Below are 18,034 nucleotides of genomic sequence, written 5' to 3'. Positions count from 1 at the left end.
TTCGTATCTGGGTTCTAAGAGACTTGTATTCTAGATATTGGAGACATGGGCCGATACAATGATAAATATTCTGCCACTTTTAAACTTCTAAAAGAGAGTATTTGGGAAGTGATCCCACAAAGTACATCAAACAAGTGGGAATAATGAAGGAAATCTAATAAATAGGGCATTAATGCTGGGGACAAATAGAGCTCAACCCTACTAGAGACTCCCTGAGAGACTGTGTAGAACACACCTCAACTGTCAGTCTGAAGGTGCAGGAAGCTGAAGTATAATACACTAAATTCCTACTTTGTGGCACTTCCACTGTATCCTGGGCACAAGTTGATCTTGCTCTTGTAGCTAGAGAAAACCCTCAGGAAAAGACAAATTTTCATGATGTAGAAAGTCATTAGCATGTATAGTAGCTGTCCCCCAAAGACATAGGTAACCTCTGGTGTGGCCAAAAGAAAAGACATGGGTACTGACTACAGTACATTGATAGCTAAACTATTAGGTTGGTGCAAAAGTAATGGCAAAAAATGTCATTACTTTTGCACCAACCTAATATCAAGAGTAAACCTGACGTGTATGTACGGTTTATATGTCCCTTGGCAAATAAAGTATGTGATATTATTGTAACGGTGACTGAAGAATTTATAAATGGTAACAAAGTTTGGTAAAGAGAATAGTAAACCAAGCTGGGACATCCAGACCAGAACTTTATGGATCGCAGTGTAGAGAGAGGAGTACTAAGAAAGAGAATGGCCAGGAGAATTCTGTAACTCCACGTTGGTGCTGGCCAAACATCCCACTCTATTGCTGAGTTCAGACATGCTGCAACTGGTACAGCTTTCCTTGTGAGGCAGGGATTCTTGTGTTGATAATTCAGTGAAAGTCGTTTTTGTTTATTTCTGGAGAAGTTGATTAGAAAGATCTTTTTTAGAATTTGATTCTAGATCAATGCTTTAGTGCAGAGAGGTAAAACAGTTTTGAGTGCATTTCGCTTGATTCTTTGTTACCTCCTCCTTCTTTGTCACACAAACTGGCTAAAATCCATTTTAATTTTGCAATTTACTGTTCTATGGTCATTTAGTAACAATATGATAATCATAAATTAAAAACATTTGAAGTTTTCATATACGTAAATACATTCCATATCCAGAAAGAAAGAGCAATATCAAAATTGTGAGAGTAACAATTCCTCCCTATTTGGAACATTCACATTCCTACAGATGAAAAGAAGTTCCTGTGTGATCTGAATAGTCAGAACACTGGGACAAGAGTGAGGCTGTGAGGTGGATAGCTTTCCTGCTGGTCTGGCATGGGAGTTGACCTAGCTCCCATCCTTCATCCTGATAAAGCCTCAGCACATCTAATTGAGAGCTCCAAGAGTCACTTGCATCAAGGCTAAGACCTCTGTCCAACATTGGGTATTACATTTACCCACCTACTTTAGCTATAACTGGTGCCTTCCCAGAGATACGTCCCCTATTGGCTTGAAGCCTGAATCATCAACTGAGAAAATAAAGTACTTGGGAAAAATAAAATAAATAAATAAAGTATACACCACAAGAGAATAAGATAAGCTTCAAGAAATCCCTGCCATTCCAACTCCATAGGATACAGTGAACCTCCTCACACACCAAGTATACAACTACTACAACTAGCATCTGGGAAAGCCAATGTATAAAGACTCTCTGTAACTAAGGAGCTCATAGTCGTCACCCCTAAAAGCACCAGGAATCAAATTAGGCTAAAATAAACTGCAAACACTAAAGTCAGATCCTTGAGAGGAGAATAAAACAAATAAAAAAAAAAAGTTCAATCAAAAATAAATTCAAGAACAGTGTGAAGAAATAGTCTACCCAAACAGGAAAGGTTCTATAACACCTCCAAAAGATCACACTAGCCCCCTAGCAGTGGATCCAAATCAAGAAGAAATTTCTGAAATATCAGACAAAGAATTCAGAAAGTTAACTATTAAGCTACCCAAGGAGATAATGTAGAAAAGTGAAAAACAACTTAAAAAAATTAAGAAAAAAAATCTAAGGTATGACTGAAGTTTTTTCCAGAGAAATAGCTATCATAAAGGAAAAAAAAAAATCAGAATTTCTGGAAATGAAATACACACTTAAGAAAAAACAAAATGCAGTGGAAAATTTCAACAATAGACTAGAACAAGTAGAAGAAAGAATTTGAGAACTTAAACACAAGGCTTTGTATTAACCCAATCAGTCCAAGGCAAAGAAAAAATAATTAATAAAATAAATAAAGTCTCCAAGAAATAAGTATGTAAAACAGCCAAACCTAAGACTAATTGGTATTCCTGAGGGAGAAGAAAAGTCTGAAAATTTGGAAAACTAATTTGAGGGAATAATAGAGAAAATCTTCCTTGTCCTTGCTAGAGATCTAGACATCCAAATACCATAACCTCAAAGAACTCCTGGGAAATTCATTGCAAAAAGATTATCACCAAGGCACATAGTCATCAAGCTATCTGAAGTCAAGATGAAGTGAAGAATCTTAAGAGCTATGAGACAAAAGCATCAGGAAACCTATAAAGGAAAACCTATCAGACTAACAACAGATTTATTGGCAGAAACCTTACACGCCAGAAGGAATTGGGGTCCTATCTTTAGCCTCCACAAACAAAATAATTATCAGTCAGTAATTTTATATCTAGAAAAAGTAAGCTTCATGAATGAATGACAAACTTGTTTTTGCCTGCATTTTCAGACAAGCAAATGCTAAGGGAATTTTCCACTACCAAACCAGAACTGTAAGAAATGCTAAAAGGAGTTCTAAATCTTGAAACAAAAGATTGGTATATACCAAAATAGAACCTCCTTAAAGCATACATCTCACAGGGCAGATAAAATGGTAGCACAATGATAAAAAGAAAGTGTCTAGGCAACAACTAACTTGGTGAATAGAACAATACCTCACATCTCAATATTAACATTAAATGTAAGTGGCCTACATGCTACACTTAAAAGATACAGAATGACAAAATGAATTAAAAACTGCCAACAAAATAGCTCCTGTCTTCAAGAGACTCACCTAACACATAAGGACTCACATAAACTTAAGTCTAAGAGGTAGAAAAATATATTTTACACAAACGAAAACCATAACTATCCATATATCAAACGAAACAGACTATAAAGCAACAACAGTTAAAGAAAAAGACAAAGGCATCATATCATGATAAAAGGATTAGTCCAATAAGAAGATATTATAATCCTAAATGTATATGCACCTAATACAGGAGCTGCCAAATATATAAACAATTACTAATAGACCTAAGAAATGAGACAGATAGCAACACAATAATAGTGGGGGACTTCAATACTCCACTAACAGCACAGACAGATCGTCAAGACAGAAAGTCAACAAAGAAACAGTGAACTTAAACCATACCCTAGACAAATGGACTTAACTGATATTTACCAAACATTCTTCACAACAGCTGCAGAGTAGACATTCTTCTCATCAGTGCATGGAACATTCTTCAATATCAACTCTGCAGCCATAAAAAAGGATGAGTTCATGTCCTTTGTAGGGACATAGATGCAGCTGAAAACCATCATTCTCAGCAAACTATCGCAAGAACAGAAAACCAAATACTGCATGTTCTCACTCATAGGTGGGAATTGAACAATGAGATCACCTGGACACAGGAAGGGGAACATCACACACTGGGTCCTATTGTGAGGAGTAGGGGGAGGGATAGCATTAGGAGATATACCTAATGTGAATGACGAGTTGATGGATGCAGCACGCCAACATGGCACATGTATACATATGTAACAAACCTGCACATTGTGCACATGTACCCTGGAACTTAAATTATTTAAAAAAAAAAAAAAAAGATCAACTAGTTGCCAGGTCACAAAACAAGTCTCAATAAATTTACAAAAAATCGAAATCATATCAAGTATCTTCTCAGACTACAGTGGAATAAAACTGGAAATTAACATCAAAAGAAACCCTCAAAATTATACAAATACATGGAAATTAGTCTGCTCTTAAAAGATTTGGGGATGAACAATGAAATTAGGATGGATATTTTTAAAACATTATTTTAATGATATCAGTGACACAACTCATCAAATCCTCTGGGATACAGCAAAAGTGATGCAAAGAGGAAAGTTCGTAGCATTAGATTCCTACATCAAAAAGTCTGAAAGAGCACAAATAGATAACCTAATGTCACACCTCAAGGAACTAGAGAAACAAGAACAAACCAAACCCCAAAACAGCAGAAGAAAAAAAAAATAACAGAGATCAGAGCAGAACTAAATGAAACTGAAAAGAAATACAAAATATAAATGAAACAAAAGGTGATTCTTTGACAAGATAAACACAATTGATAGACTACTAATGAGATTAACCATGTAAAGAAGATAGAAGATTTCAGAAGCTCAGTTAGAGACAGAGTCTTGCCATGTTGCTCAGGCTGGTCCTGAACCCCTGGGCTCAAGCAATCCTCCTGCTTTGGCCTCCCAAAGAGTTGCAATTACGGGTGGGAGCACCAGGCCCAGCTCATGAATAAGTTCTTAATATTAAAGAACTTATAAAAGTAGTGGAAAACTGGTATATACTAAACTTCAATGATCATTTTAAAGAAAGAATGTGAAGCTATATATAGGAAATGTTTTTAAGAAGGTATGGGCAAAAATGCCTGAACAAGGTGGTGATTTAAAATGTATTTCCTTCCTCATTACATAATCTGTTCAATGAGGTCAAGTGTGTCAGGCCCTAAATTCAGGAGGTTTCCATATGACTCTGTATGGGAGGATTTTTACTGCGGTAGGTTTAATTGCCAGTTCATTCTTCATTCTTTCCTCAATCATTGCTTCTTTCCATGGAGTTGTACAATTCTTACAAAGGCATCTACTTCCCAGACTCTCGACTTTGGACTCAGTGACTTGGTTTGTCCAATTGACACAACCGAGGGCTTACAACATTACGCTTGTTCTCTTTATTCACTACTAGGTACTTGAAGAAGAATCAACTTACTGAGCTTAATAAGTGGATAACTGAGTCTGTCCAACTGAGGTCAGAAGAGCTGCCCAGCTGATTAACAGACACTTGAGAGGAAAACAATGTTTGTTTTTAAATGTCACTGAGATTGTATTAATTGTTTATAATATAGCAACAGTTGACTGATACAGATGCATTAAGTACCGTTTGTGCTCTCCAGTGAATAACGTTGAAGTGGTACAATTCTATAAATGTATACAATACTATTTGATTATGACACTAAGGCAAGTATTTAAAAAGTACTTTCTGAGCACACATGTGGAAATGCAAACGCAGATTGTCTCTAGCATTGTGATTGCATACTTGTCGTGTGTATATGTATACAATTAAGAATGATTGTTGTAATTGCATACTTGTCATATGTATAGCTATACATTTAAGAATGATTGTTCCTTACTGATAATATTCGGTCCCCCCAAAAATAGAGAAACAATGTGAAAATTTAGTGTGGCCTAATAACAATAGAGACTTCAACAGAGCTTGCTAGGTGCATACCCAACATTTATCTTTGTGTTCTTCCCATATAAAGTCATATATAATTTATAAGGTAAACCAAGCTACAAGATGATATAACCCATGTGCCTTGTTGTTACCATATAATCTAGATTCTAATTAATGAAAGGTAAAGAGAAGGGATGTATTCAACTTTCAGGAAGATTCCTTAAAGAAAGCCTATCCCGTTGACAATGTACCCTTTTAATGTTTTTCCCCATCTGTTGAATTGAAAGAGCAGAGTTGGTTCAGGCTTCGGTAGCCATCTTGGAGTATGTATGACTTGACTTGATAATAGATACGGGAATCAATAATGATGGAGTAGGAAGCAGAAGAATGTTGGACCCTTCAATAGGGAGGAAGCCCTATAACTTCTGCCTCTGGATTTTTTTATGTGTGTTTCAATCACTCTTATTTTGAGATTATAAATATTTTCTGAATAGTCATAGAGGCTATTCCCAAAATACCGTAATATAGGTGAAATTATTTCTGAAAATAAATGTAAGGATATAAAACAATGTTTAATTCTTATTTTAACTCCCAAAGGTATGTATAAAAATTCTTTTCTGTTGTTAGTAGTTAGAACCGTGAAATTCCCCAGCTCATGTATTTGTACCTTTTCTAGCACTTCTGAATATGCTAATGCAAATGTTTCATCTCCATTTTTCCTGCTGACATTGTCAGTCAGAAAGACTGTCAAATATTCATTTATTCAAATAGGGCACATTTATTATTGATAATATTTTATTATGTCCCATAATACAGGTCTACATCCTTTGGACAAAGTTGAATACTTAAAGAATGAAATTTTTCAAATGATCAACTTGATGTTCAAACTATTATACAATCTGAAACTTTGATATCTTTTGCAAAGATATTTCATCATTATTACTACCACTGCCTATTTCTTTAAGAGATTCTCATGTATTGAAAATTAAAATTTATATCGCTGAGTTGATAGATAACATTTGTTTTGATGCATGTCAGGGCTGGACAAAATTCCCAACTCTATAACTCTTAGAAGCAACTCTGTCTATTCATGTGAAGAATAAAAACAGAAGATATATTATCCAGGTTTGGTTGGAAATTAATTCCTTTTAGGAAGAAGTAGGAAAAAGACCACTATTGATTAAGAACTCACTTGTTTGCCTCATCAATATTACTGTGCACTCCCACATCATCTCTCATTGATTATGAATATTTATAGGCCTCAACTAAGAAATAAATCATAGTTCTTCATGATGCCTGCCTTACCTATTGTTGTTGAAGAGATAATCACCTCTCATTACTTTATTACATGTGGAGAACTTTCTCTGTGTGTCTTAAAACTAACTTATAAAATCATTTTTATTGTTTTAGCATTTATGCTTATTCATTTTTTTAGTTCATTTTGTATGTGATGTGAGGTACAGGCCAAATTTCATTAAATTGCTATACCACCATTGTTGTAATGAGTCTCCTATTTCTAGAAGAAAAACTTTTACTCTTTTGAAAATCAGTTGTTCGTATATGTATATGTATACATATACGTATATGTATGTGTGTGTGTGTGTGTATATATATATATATTTTTGGCTTGATTTTCTACCCTGTCCTATGGATCTATGCAACTATCTTAACACCTGAAACACAGTCTTGATTATAATGGCTTTGTAATATGTCTTGAAATTATGTTAAATGCTTCGTTATGTTAGTTCTCCAACTCTGTTATTCATTTTCACTAGTATTTCAGCTCTTGTAGATACTGTGGATTCCCACATAAACCTTAGAACCGATTTGTTAATTCAACCAAACAAAAGCTTCCTAAGATTTTGATTGGGATATTATTGAATATCTAGCAAATTAACATGAATCTACATCTTAAAAATATTAGGTTCCCAGAGGTATGAACATGGTTTATCTCTACATTTATTTAGGTCTTCTTTAATTTTTCTCAGCAATATTATAAAGGTTTCAGTTCTCAGAGTAGAAAATACAGATATTTCACATGTATTATCAGATTCATTCCTAAATATGTCATACTTTTATGCTATTATACATGATAGTTTTAAAATTTCCAAACTATTATTGCTAGTATGTGTAACCTTAATTACTAATCTCATATATTAGTTCCAGTAGCTTTTTCATAGGTTTGGTCAGAATTTGTACATAATCATGTTATCTACGGAAAAACAAGTTCTACTTTCTAATTTATTTTTCTTGCCCAACTGCACTGGCCAAAGCTCCACTACAATGCTAAAGAGAAATAGTAAGACTGGACATTTTTTTCTTGTTCCTGATATTGGTAAAAAAAAAAATTCAACTTTTCAGCATTAAGTTTGATGTTAACTATAGATGTTTCAAGATGTTATATCAGATTGAGAAAGATTCCTTCTATTCCTGGTTGGCTGAAAGTTTTTAGTAATAATGGGAGTTGAATTTTATCAGTTAAAAATAGGCAAAATATTTTAACAGACACTCTACCAGAAAATATAGAGAGACGGTAAATAAGCGCAGGAGAATATGCTCAACATCATTTGTCCATTAGGAAACTACAAATTAAAACTGTCATTAAATACCACTCTATACGAATTAGGATGGCTTTAAACAAAAATGGCCAATCATACCAAGTGTTTGTGAGAATGCAGAAAAACTGGAACTGTTACATACTGCTGTGGAGCGTATAAAATGATAATGCCATTTTGCGAACAGAGTGGCAATTTCTTAAAATGTTAAACAGACACACTTATGAGCCATCTCTTTTGTTACTAGGAATTGACTCGAGAAATAAAAGCATTTATCTGTATGATTATTTATAAACAGATGTTTCTACAACTTCATTGGTAAGCAACTCTGATGTCTGTCAACAGGTCAATAGATAAACAATTGTGGTATATGAATACAATGAAATACTACTGAGCAATCGAATGGAATGAGCTATTGACGCGTGACACAGATGGATGAAACTCACAATAATTACGCTGAATGACAGAAGCCAGACAAAATTATGTATGCTATAATATATAATTACCTTTATGTCATTTTTCAAAAATGCAGACTAATGTAGAGTGAACAAAATTAGATTAGTAGTCTTCTGGAAACTGTGTGAGAGTGAGTAGAGAAAAGCAATGAAAAATAATTAAGAAGAGGCCTGAGCAAACTTTCTGAGATGATGGATAGGCTGATTATCTTGGTTATGGTGATGGCTTCGCACTTGTATACATAGGTCATAACTTATCAACTTGTACATTTTAATATGTGCAGCATGATGAAAGTTGGTGATATCATAATGCAGCTGCTAAAATTAAATTTCACAGAAAAATACTAGCTTGGCCAAACTTGCGGATAGCTAAAATAAGGGACTGCAATAGACAGAATCTGTTTCCTCGAAATTCGTATGTTAAAACTAATCCCAATGTGAAGGTATTTGAAGGTGGGGCCCTTAGGAGGTGATTAAATCATGAGAGTGGAGCCCTCATAAATGGGATTAGTACTTTTTATAAGAGGCTAGAGAGCTAGTTAGCTCTCCTTCTGCCATATGATAATACAACAAGAATTCAGTTTTCTGCAAACCAAGAAGAAAGCCCTCATCAGACACTGGGTCTTCCAGCATCTTGATCTCAGACTTCCCAGACACTAGAAATGAGAGAAATAAATTGTAGTTTAAGCCACCCAGTCTATGGTAATGTGTCATAGTACTCCGAAGTAACTAAGACAGAAATAAACTGGATAATTCACAAATCCTATTAAAAATTTATGTATTTGCTTATTCTGCACCTTTCTACATTTTAACATTGAGTGTATAATGGCTTCTCTTAAATAAGAGAGACCTTATGGTTTCATACAATTAATATAACAATTCTTTAATACCTCCTCCAGGCAATAGTGTTGTTTTATATTTTTTTAATTACTAAAGAAGATAATATTTATAACTCTACCATAAAACACTAAATATTGGTTTATCGCAATCCAGACTGACAAATTAATATCAATGATTTGCTGGTGATTGGAAGTAGCATGATAATATTTTCCACTCTCTGTAGTTCACTGTTCATCTAGAAACATTCTCCATGTTCCAATTACTGTCACCCACCCACCAATAAAGCACATTCCTTTCCAGACATGTGGACAAAAGAAATTTGTTGGATTGGGCATTTTACTCTTAATTATTGTATAAAATACTGTTTAGAAGACTAGACACAACCACATCAAAAGAGAAATTTAGTTGATAACCTGCATCTGTTATAAGATGTTCCACAAATATCTCACTAAAATATATATGTGGGGGTATAATTTAGATGATGCTACTAAGTCTGTCATTGTTCATTTGGGAAGATAATTGAGTGAATCATCTTTAAGTCCTCTATAAAAATTATGGAGAACTATTGGTGGATCTCTAGGGAAAAAAAATATTGGAAATGATTCTTTTGGCAGTCAACTATTTAAAATACAGGTATCTGAATAAATGCCATTTCATGACCTTTATTAACTCTCATCTCAAAAACAACTACAGTTTGAGTGAGTAAAATATTTAAATTATAGGGAAATGGATTTGCAGAATGTGATGATGATTTTATCGGTCAGCATGACTGGGACCCAGAGTGGCCAAATATTTGTTCAAGTATTATACTAGGTGTGGCAGTGAGGGTGTTTCTGTGTGAGATTAACATGTGAATTGGCAGGCCAAATAAAACAGATTGCCTTTTCCAAGGTGAGTGGGCCTTATTCAATCAGTTGAATGTCTGAATAGAGCAAAAAAGCTGGCCCTCCTGGGAGTAAAGGGCATTTCTCCTGCTTGAGTGCCTTTAAGCCGGGACACTGGTTTTCTCTCGCATTCAGACTCAGACTGAAACATGGGCTCTTCCTGGGTCTCAACCCTACATGGTCTCAGACTGGAACTACACTTTCATTCTCCTGGCTCTCAAGCCTTGGACATGGACTGGAAGTATGCTATCAGCTCTGGGGCTTTCAGATTGATTGTAGATCTTGGTGCTTGTCAGCCTCTATGATTCCATGGGCCAATTTCTTAGAATAATCCTGAGAGATTAACTGTTGGTTCTATTTCTTTGCAGAACTCTCACTAATACAAAGGGGACTAATAGTTAATGTTTAATTTTTTAAAAAAATCATTCCAGTTTGTTCATCAATGTTTCTAAACTTCAGGCAAGAACTGCTAAGATATTAAGTCCAATTAGCTCAATATGCTGAGGTAAGGATACAGATTCAGTGGCCATCCTCTTATCGGTTAAAGGGTTTAACTTAATTGTATGAATGTATCAAAATGCAATAGTTCATGTAACTATAGAAGGCTCAGATGCTTATTTGCAAATAGCCCTAGTTACTTTTGCAAATGCAGGGAATTATACCCTCTAACTATAAATGTGAACTGTGGCAGGTGGAATAAATCCCTTAACATTTCTTTGATCTCAGAAATCTTTAAATCTTAGAGATTTATTGAGCAGGAATTGGGACCATGCTGAAGCCTATAAGTACAAATACTGTGTCAAAGTAGCCTAGTAGCAAGGCTTTCTCACATACACCTACCCTTTGCCCAACACCCACTGCCCTCTGTCCTTTCCTCTGAATAATGTGCAGTAATACTCAGTCTCTTTCTTGTCCTGATCTATGGATTAAGTAACTCCCAGAAAGAATTCATTTGATCTTTTGTTAAAGACTAAGTGCTGCTGTGATTGGTATTACATAACTACTTATGGGAATGGAGCATTATCTCTTGCATTGTGAAGCTGTGCCATCTCTCACCCTATTAACTGTTGTAAAAGTCTGATGAAATCCTGAGTGTATTATCACTAAAAAGTCCCTTAGCTTTTAGATTCCTTTCTATACATTTCCTAGGTGATATATAAGTTTAAATGACTCTATTTCCTATTCATCACATTTTTAAGGACTGCAAATGTAACCTGGGTTGACTGGGGGTGGAAACAAGAAGAAGCAATTTTAAGAGGACATTTTTTTCCCTTCTACTTCAAATTATGTGATTATTCCACAGTGATCTATAAAGAAGGTAAGGACTAGAACTATAAATCTGATTAAAAGAAAAGTTTGGGTAGAAAAATAAACTGTCACTAAAGTAGCTCTAAAAAAAATAAAGATTTTTAAACTCTTGCTCTTCTTTCTAGATGCTGCCATGACCAGCTCCATCGAGAATTTTTAAAAATTAAAATTTCATGTGGATTTGACTTTAGTTTTATACACATATTGTTCAAAACTTTTAAGTAGTGAAGGCATTAATAAAGACGTGTGTTTTGATTGTGCTTACATGAATTCACCTGCATTTGGAGTGCTATAATAAACCGTATTTTTATAGGGTTTATTATAAGAAAAGTACTTAACAATGAGTTTTCTTCCACAGTTTACTCATTTAATACATTCTAGTTGACTTAATATTTTTAATTGAAATGATAAAATTTGCCATTACCCATGCCATAATGTTAGGATATTGTTGTATTTGTTTTCTTCAGATACTCCTCATTCACTCCTGATGTACTTAGAGGGCAGGAACCGTGTCATCCTGTTTGAGATATAATACTACATGTGACACTATATAGTGCTGGACTCTCAGCAGTGCTATTTTATGGTGGAAATTCAAATTATCACAGCAATGAAAATTGTCATATAAAAGTGGTATGTATTCCAAGTGCAGCTGACAAAGTACTGCCTGTCAGCATTTACTCAAATCATATATTGTTAGCTTTATTAATAGAATTTTTTAAAATCTTTTCAGTATTGACCTCTGGCTATGACTGTCATTGTTTTGTTTTCCATCTTTTTATTAGAGAGTGTACGCTGCACTTCAGCAAACAATGGTACAAATAGTTGTGGATCAAAGTAGCTGAAGGGGAATCGACTAGTGTTTTAAATTAATTTGACCTTTTAAAAATATTTTTAAATGCCCAGCTCACAGAGGAGTTGACCTTTGTCATTAGCCAAGGACTTTCTGTTATTTGAAGATTTAACTCGTTAATAAAATTAATGGTAGGTTATGCAGTGAGAGGAAAAAATAATATTATGTGGTTTGCATTGGGTGAATTAGGGCTAACTGTAATTCTTTGTATATCACACATACACAGATGTTTTATAAAATGAACTGAAACTGCATACATAATTTCCAGGCAATAAACCTGTATATCTTTGTGTTAAAACAATATTAATGTATCAACTTCTTATGCCAAGGATAAGGAGCAACAACAACAACAATAAAGAAAAGATAAAAAAGAAAAAAAAATTCTGTATTTACTCAATTTTTATCTAAAACAAAATGGGTTCAAGACCTGTTGATTTCTGGAGCCTTGCATATGACTCCTGTCTTTTTCTCAAGTAGAAAAGGTTTCACAAAATATCTGTGTGGTTTTCAGAGCAGCCACACACACATAAAACTTGAGTGCTGAAACTGACTCAGCTAAGGAATCTGATCACGGTTCTCAAGAGCATATTAGGGAGAATAGAACTCTAGTTTTGATTTGTCTCAGATTCCAATTCTCTTTTAAAAAAACTCACACATGCTGTTTTTAATACTGCAAAGAGACTCCAGGAAAAAAAGTCAGAATTTAATGAACACATCAACCAAGGATTTGTTTTTGAATCAGAGAGGAAAGCTGCGCTGCTAATGAAAATTACAAAAGTGTTGACTGATTTATTTTTGTTGTAAATAAATTGTGGAGTTAACAGAAAGGTTAATAGGAAAGAAATCACTTTAAGATGGTGATTACTCACCATCATATCATAAGATTACAAATGATTGTTCTTTGAAAGCAGACAGCAATCAGTCAGTGGAAAATTATGTGCCTGTAGTGAATGATTCTCAATTGTACTTTTAAGCTTTAAAGGCTAAAAATAATGAACATTTTTCCTTGGATTAACAAGCCTTGTAATGAAGTTTACAAAGTGGAAGGTAAAAGGAAGGCAGATTAATTTTCTCCCTACAGAAACTCCCTCACTAAAGCTTTAAGTTTTTATGATATTAAAATACATTGTGATGATGATTAATATTTTGTTTCAGTTTCCTATTAGAAATGTGTATTTTCCTAAATGTAGTAGTTTTTCTAAAATTTCAAAAATTGTACATTCAAATATATCAAATATATGTGAGTAGAAACAGGAACTTACAAATGAACATTTTTAAGCCTAATTGTTTCCAATGAGATCTGTGCCATCTCATATTGAGAAAAATAATTAGCCTACAACAGAGTAATTTTTGGATCTTTTATTGGGATCCTGGTTGAGTTAAATGGCACTGTTAGTTCTATAAGAAATCCTATTTCAATTTCTTAATTAGTGAGCTTTCTTGATTATCTAGCCCCAGATTGTATACTCATGTATTTCAAGAGAAACTGGTTTATTGTTTGTTTTTTGTTTGTTTTTGCATATTGATGTTTCATATTCCTATATTATATTGAATAGGTTTCATTTTAGTACATTTAAATTTTAATACAACTAATTTTAATGGATTTTAATTTAATTTAATACATTTTAAATGGAATTAAATAGACTTAAATAAAACAAGCAAAGCATCATCGTTCCCACCTGAAATTATTTATAATTATTCAAAACAATCCTCAACTTTTAATAAGAAAAGAAGCAGTTTAAACAACATGTAAATATTCAAGAGTTTCAGATAAAAAGAAATAAAAGTATATGACATAAAACTATTGCATTATCTGCCCAATATTTAGAAATTAATATTTCATTGTTTAAAATGTACTGATTTATTAATATTTTTAAAGTACACATTTTCAACTTGATATAATGAAGAACATAATGTACTATTTAGATCCATAGAGTATGAGTAGGAATTTGGGCACCATTCATTTTTAATGACTCCTTTGGTCAAATTGTTTAGCTTCTGTTAAGAAAATAAGGAAAAATTCCATTTCTTTATTATGATTCTGTTAGCAAATGTTAAGCCAATTTTAATAACATGAATCTTCATTGAACTGAAGATTTTAACACAACTTAAATATATTTATCAGAAACCTACACTACTGCTATGCTCATTTTGTGGGGGGGGGAAAAAAAAACTCTGAAATTATTTTGACAGTTTTTTTCCAGTATTTTTTAGGGGGTATACTAAGAAACAAAATTAATCTGTTAGAAAGCTATGTGAAAGATAACTGGGATTTTTGCAAAATTATTTTCCTTAAAATAGTTTCTATTAAATTAAAACCAACTTAGTGATCATTGAATGATTTTCTAGGTTTTGCAGAAAGATTGTACATGCTTCCTCCTACATGCCTGATACCTCCATTGAGATATATTCATCTGTGCTACAGAGATATTAACCAAGATAACTTCCATGACTAGTTGTGGGTAATAATCAATGATAAACTTTTCATTAAACCAGTTGGAATCTTCTATGTGATAGAAGATGATTAATGATTCCTACAGCAAAATTATAGATGGATATTGGATGCCCCAGGCGTCCACTGGTGGATGGTAAGTCAAACATCAGGGATTACATATTATATAAAATGTTTTGAAATATATGCATGTCCTTTAAAAGGAGCCATGACAGACACAACTGTGTAAAATACAAAATAAGATGAAGAATAGGTGAATCACTCCTCCAGGTTGCAGTTGAGTAAAATTCCTATTACAATAATCATAGTAACAGGAATGATAATGTTTGTCCTTACATGCATTCGAGATGCAAGAGAAACCTTTATTACTGGGGTAATGTGATAGTATCCTCTAGGGATAACCACTATGTTCTGATACATCCCCATGCTTCTCTCAGGCACAAGGGCACATAGTTAAAAATAAGATTATCATAAAATGCAGGGAACTTTCCTGTGGGTTTACAGCTTCTGTCTGCTCAACAAATGGCAGATATGAATACGGCAGGTTAGAAGAAGGCCAATTGTTCCACACAGAGATCAGATTCTGAACTTAGTTTTAGAAAGCTCTTTAAACAAATATGACAGCACTCAATGGGCTACCAGAAACTTCGGTGCAATAAAGTAACAGACAAGATCACAGAGTAGCATATATGTAAATGAGTGCAGTTGTCTTTAATTCTGTACACTTTTTTTTCTTTTTAAAAAACTACATTCAGAGTGGCATATCTACTGTGAATCAATGAAGCATAGCTAAATTTCAGGATTTCTCAGGGAGAGAGATGGTTTGGGTAATGAACTATAAAAGTATATATAATTGAGCTACTGGCAGTATGCAATGTTTTAGCATAATACAGAAATTCTCATTGTGCCACAGGTAAAAGGAAAGATTCTTTTCAGTACATAGGCAGTAAAAATTTGGCTGTCCAAATTTGTAGACAATGAAAGTTGGCTATTTTCTTCTTTTACTTTTTTTTCTTCAGTCCAAAGTGCCAGAGAATGAAAGAATTGAAAAAGAAATGTGAAGATTCTGAAATGTGAAGACCAAAAGAACAAGAGCAGTAGAAATTGTAAATGGCCAATCCAGCAAACTCTCTGATAATAGAAGTCAGTAGTCAACAATCAAACGTAGAAAAAAAAAAATTACCATCTACTTAATTCAGAAAAGTTCGGGTCATTCTAGAACTTGTGTTTGATTGGGGGTGAGAAATGGTTCAGCCAATTTTCCTGAGGTTTAGGAGCTCTAGAAATACTTCTGAGGAAAATTCTAGATACCCTGTCTAAGGTATCCTAACTAGGTACCTACATTAGGGTGTGAATCAGATATTTCATTTTTATTTGCAATGTATAGTCTACCTGCTATTGAAATCGATACCTGAAGAAGCTCATGTACTGCATTCAAAAGAATAAAATTAAACCACAATATTTTTAGATAAATTAGTGTAGGTTTTAGTAATAACAATGTATTATTGCATTAATCAACAGACTTCAGTGCTGTATAGAAACTGTTTTCCTCTAAAAATGATCTATTATTTCTAGGAAACAAAAACACTAGATATATTTATATGGCTTGAAAACATTAGAAAACACATGGAAAATTTTTTTCTACTCTAAATGGAAGTATAAGTTTTCCCAGATCTTCGCAGTCTGTGTGTTTTGATATGGTTGTGACATGGGAACAAAACAATTTTCACATGGACTCACATTGCTCTTGGAATCATTGACCCTTGGTTTCTGACTGTGGATGACGCAATCAGTTTCCTGCCTCTATCTGAATAATTTACATTTCAGTATCCCTGCTTTCCTTCCTACAGAGTTGATTCTATTAGAACTTTTCCAGTCTATCAGACACACTTGTGGATGTGTGAAACTCAATATGAAAAAAAGTTCAAATGCTTTCTGAGGAAGTTCCTTAGTCCCATTTATTTTGGAACATTGTCAAAATAAATATGTGTTAGAGTGACTTCAAATATTCATTGGTAATTAATGAGGACTATGGCTTCCAAGTGGACATAGAGAATGTTTAAGAAGGTAGGGGAATGAATATGGGTTCAGGATAAGTAAGAGTTGAAAAGTTACCTCTGATTCCATCAAAATACATTTCTATGAGTGTTTATATTAATATTTTCACTGTTGTACCTTTAGTAAGTTTTGGCTGAGAAGAGTACAGTTAGTCTATAACTAAATGTTCTTAGAAATGTCCTTAACAAAGTAAAATTGTATCTGGAAATATTTTGTAACTTCACCAATTTAATTCCAAATGATAATAATCAGATGAGACATTATTAATAATTTATGACAATATTATAGATTATTCTTGCTGTAATGCAAGTGAGATGAGGTTGGATGAAATTTCTGAAAGTTTTTTAGCACTAAGAGAAAGACGTTTTCTTTGGCTGCGGGTGTAGAAGAAGAATCCAATAACATTGAATTTCATAGCCCAAATTAAAAATCTTCCTCAACCTTTCTATGGCACTAACATTATTGGCTATCTCCATTTATTTGGAACACTTTTGGTGATTTCCATGTCATAGCAGATTTTAATTTTCCTCCTACATTTTAAACTCTTTCCTTCTTCTTCATTTGCTTGTTTTCCTATAACTGCTTATAAAATGTTTGTTTTCCAAGGTTCTATACTTGCCCTCTTTATTATCCTTTACACACTATTAACCTCAGCAGTCTCAAACACACAACATTCCACCTGACCTTCATATGAAATTTAAGGACAAACGTCTATGTTGGATCATTTTAAAGAGTTTCAGAAAATAGCCTCTTTACCTCACATAGGCGTATGAAATCCTTCTTAAAATCAAAGTGTTCGAAAGTCAATTCATAATATTTTCTCCACATTTTACAATACATGCTCCTACTTCAGAAAGACGTTTCTAAAGTTTGAATTCTGACTCTGTTAGGGAAGCAGAAGCCAAGGCAAACCAGAGTGACACCATTTTAAAATCAACTTCATCTTAAAACTATCAAGGCAAATTCCTTGCCACATTCTTGTGACAACTCATGCTTATAAGATTTTTATAGTTGAGGAAACAGTCCAAAGATACCTACAAGGACAGACACCTACAACAAAAGAAAGTCCAGATGTCCCAATACCCATAACAATATATGCTTTCAAAATAATGACAGTTATGTTTGATGTACTTACACACTAAAATGTCAAGGATAGTTTTCTT

At 33.7% G+C, this 18,034-nt stretch overlaps 1 long non-coding RNA gene across 1 annotated transcript; it reads left to right on the top strand.

Moving 5' to 3' along the window:
* Window positions 1–11,313: 11,313 nt before the first annotated feature.
* LOC105498532 (uncharacterized) lies at window positions 11,314–16,214 on the top strand. Its single transcript, XR_011621736.1, has 4 exons — window positions 11,314–11,521; window positions 11,979–12,141; window positions 14,711–14,949; window positions 15,833–16,214. It is a non-coding gene; the product is annotated as an uncharacterized lncRNA (long non-coding RNA).
* Window positions 16,215–18,034: the final 1,820 nt, after the last annotated feature.

Source organism: Macaca nemestrina, chromosome 4 (genome assembly GCF_043159975.1).
Source record: "Macaca nemestrina isolate mMacNem1 chromosome 4, mMacNem.hap1, whole genome shotgun sequence".
NCBI classification, from domain to species: Eukaryota; Metazoa; Chordata; class Mammalia; order Primates; family Cercopithecidae; genus Macaca; species Macaca nemestrina.
This window is presented reverse-complemented; position numbering and strand designations above follow the sequence as displayed.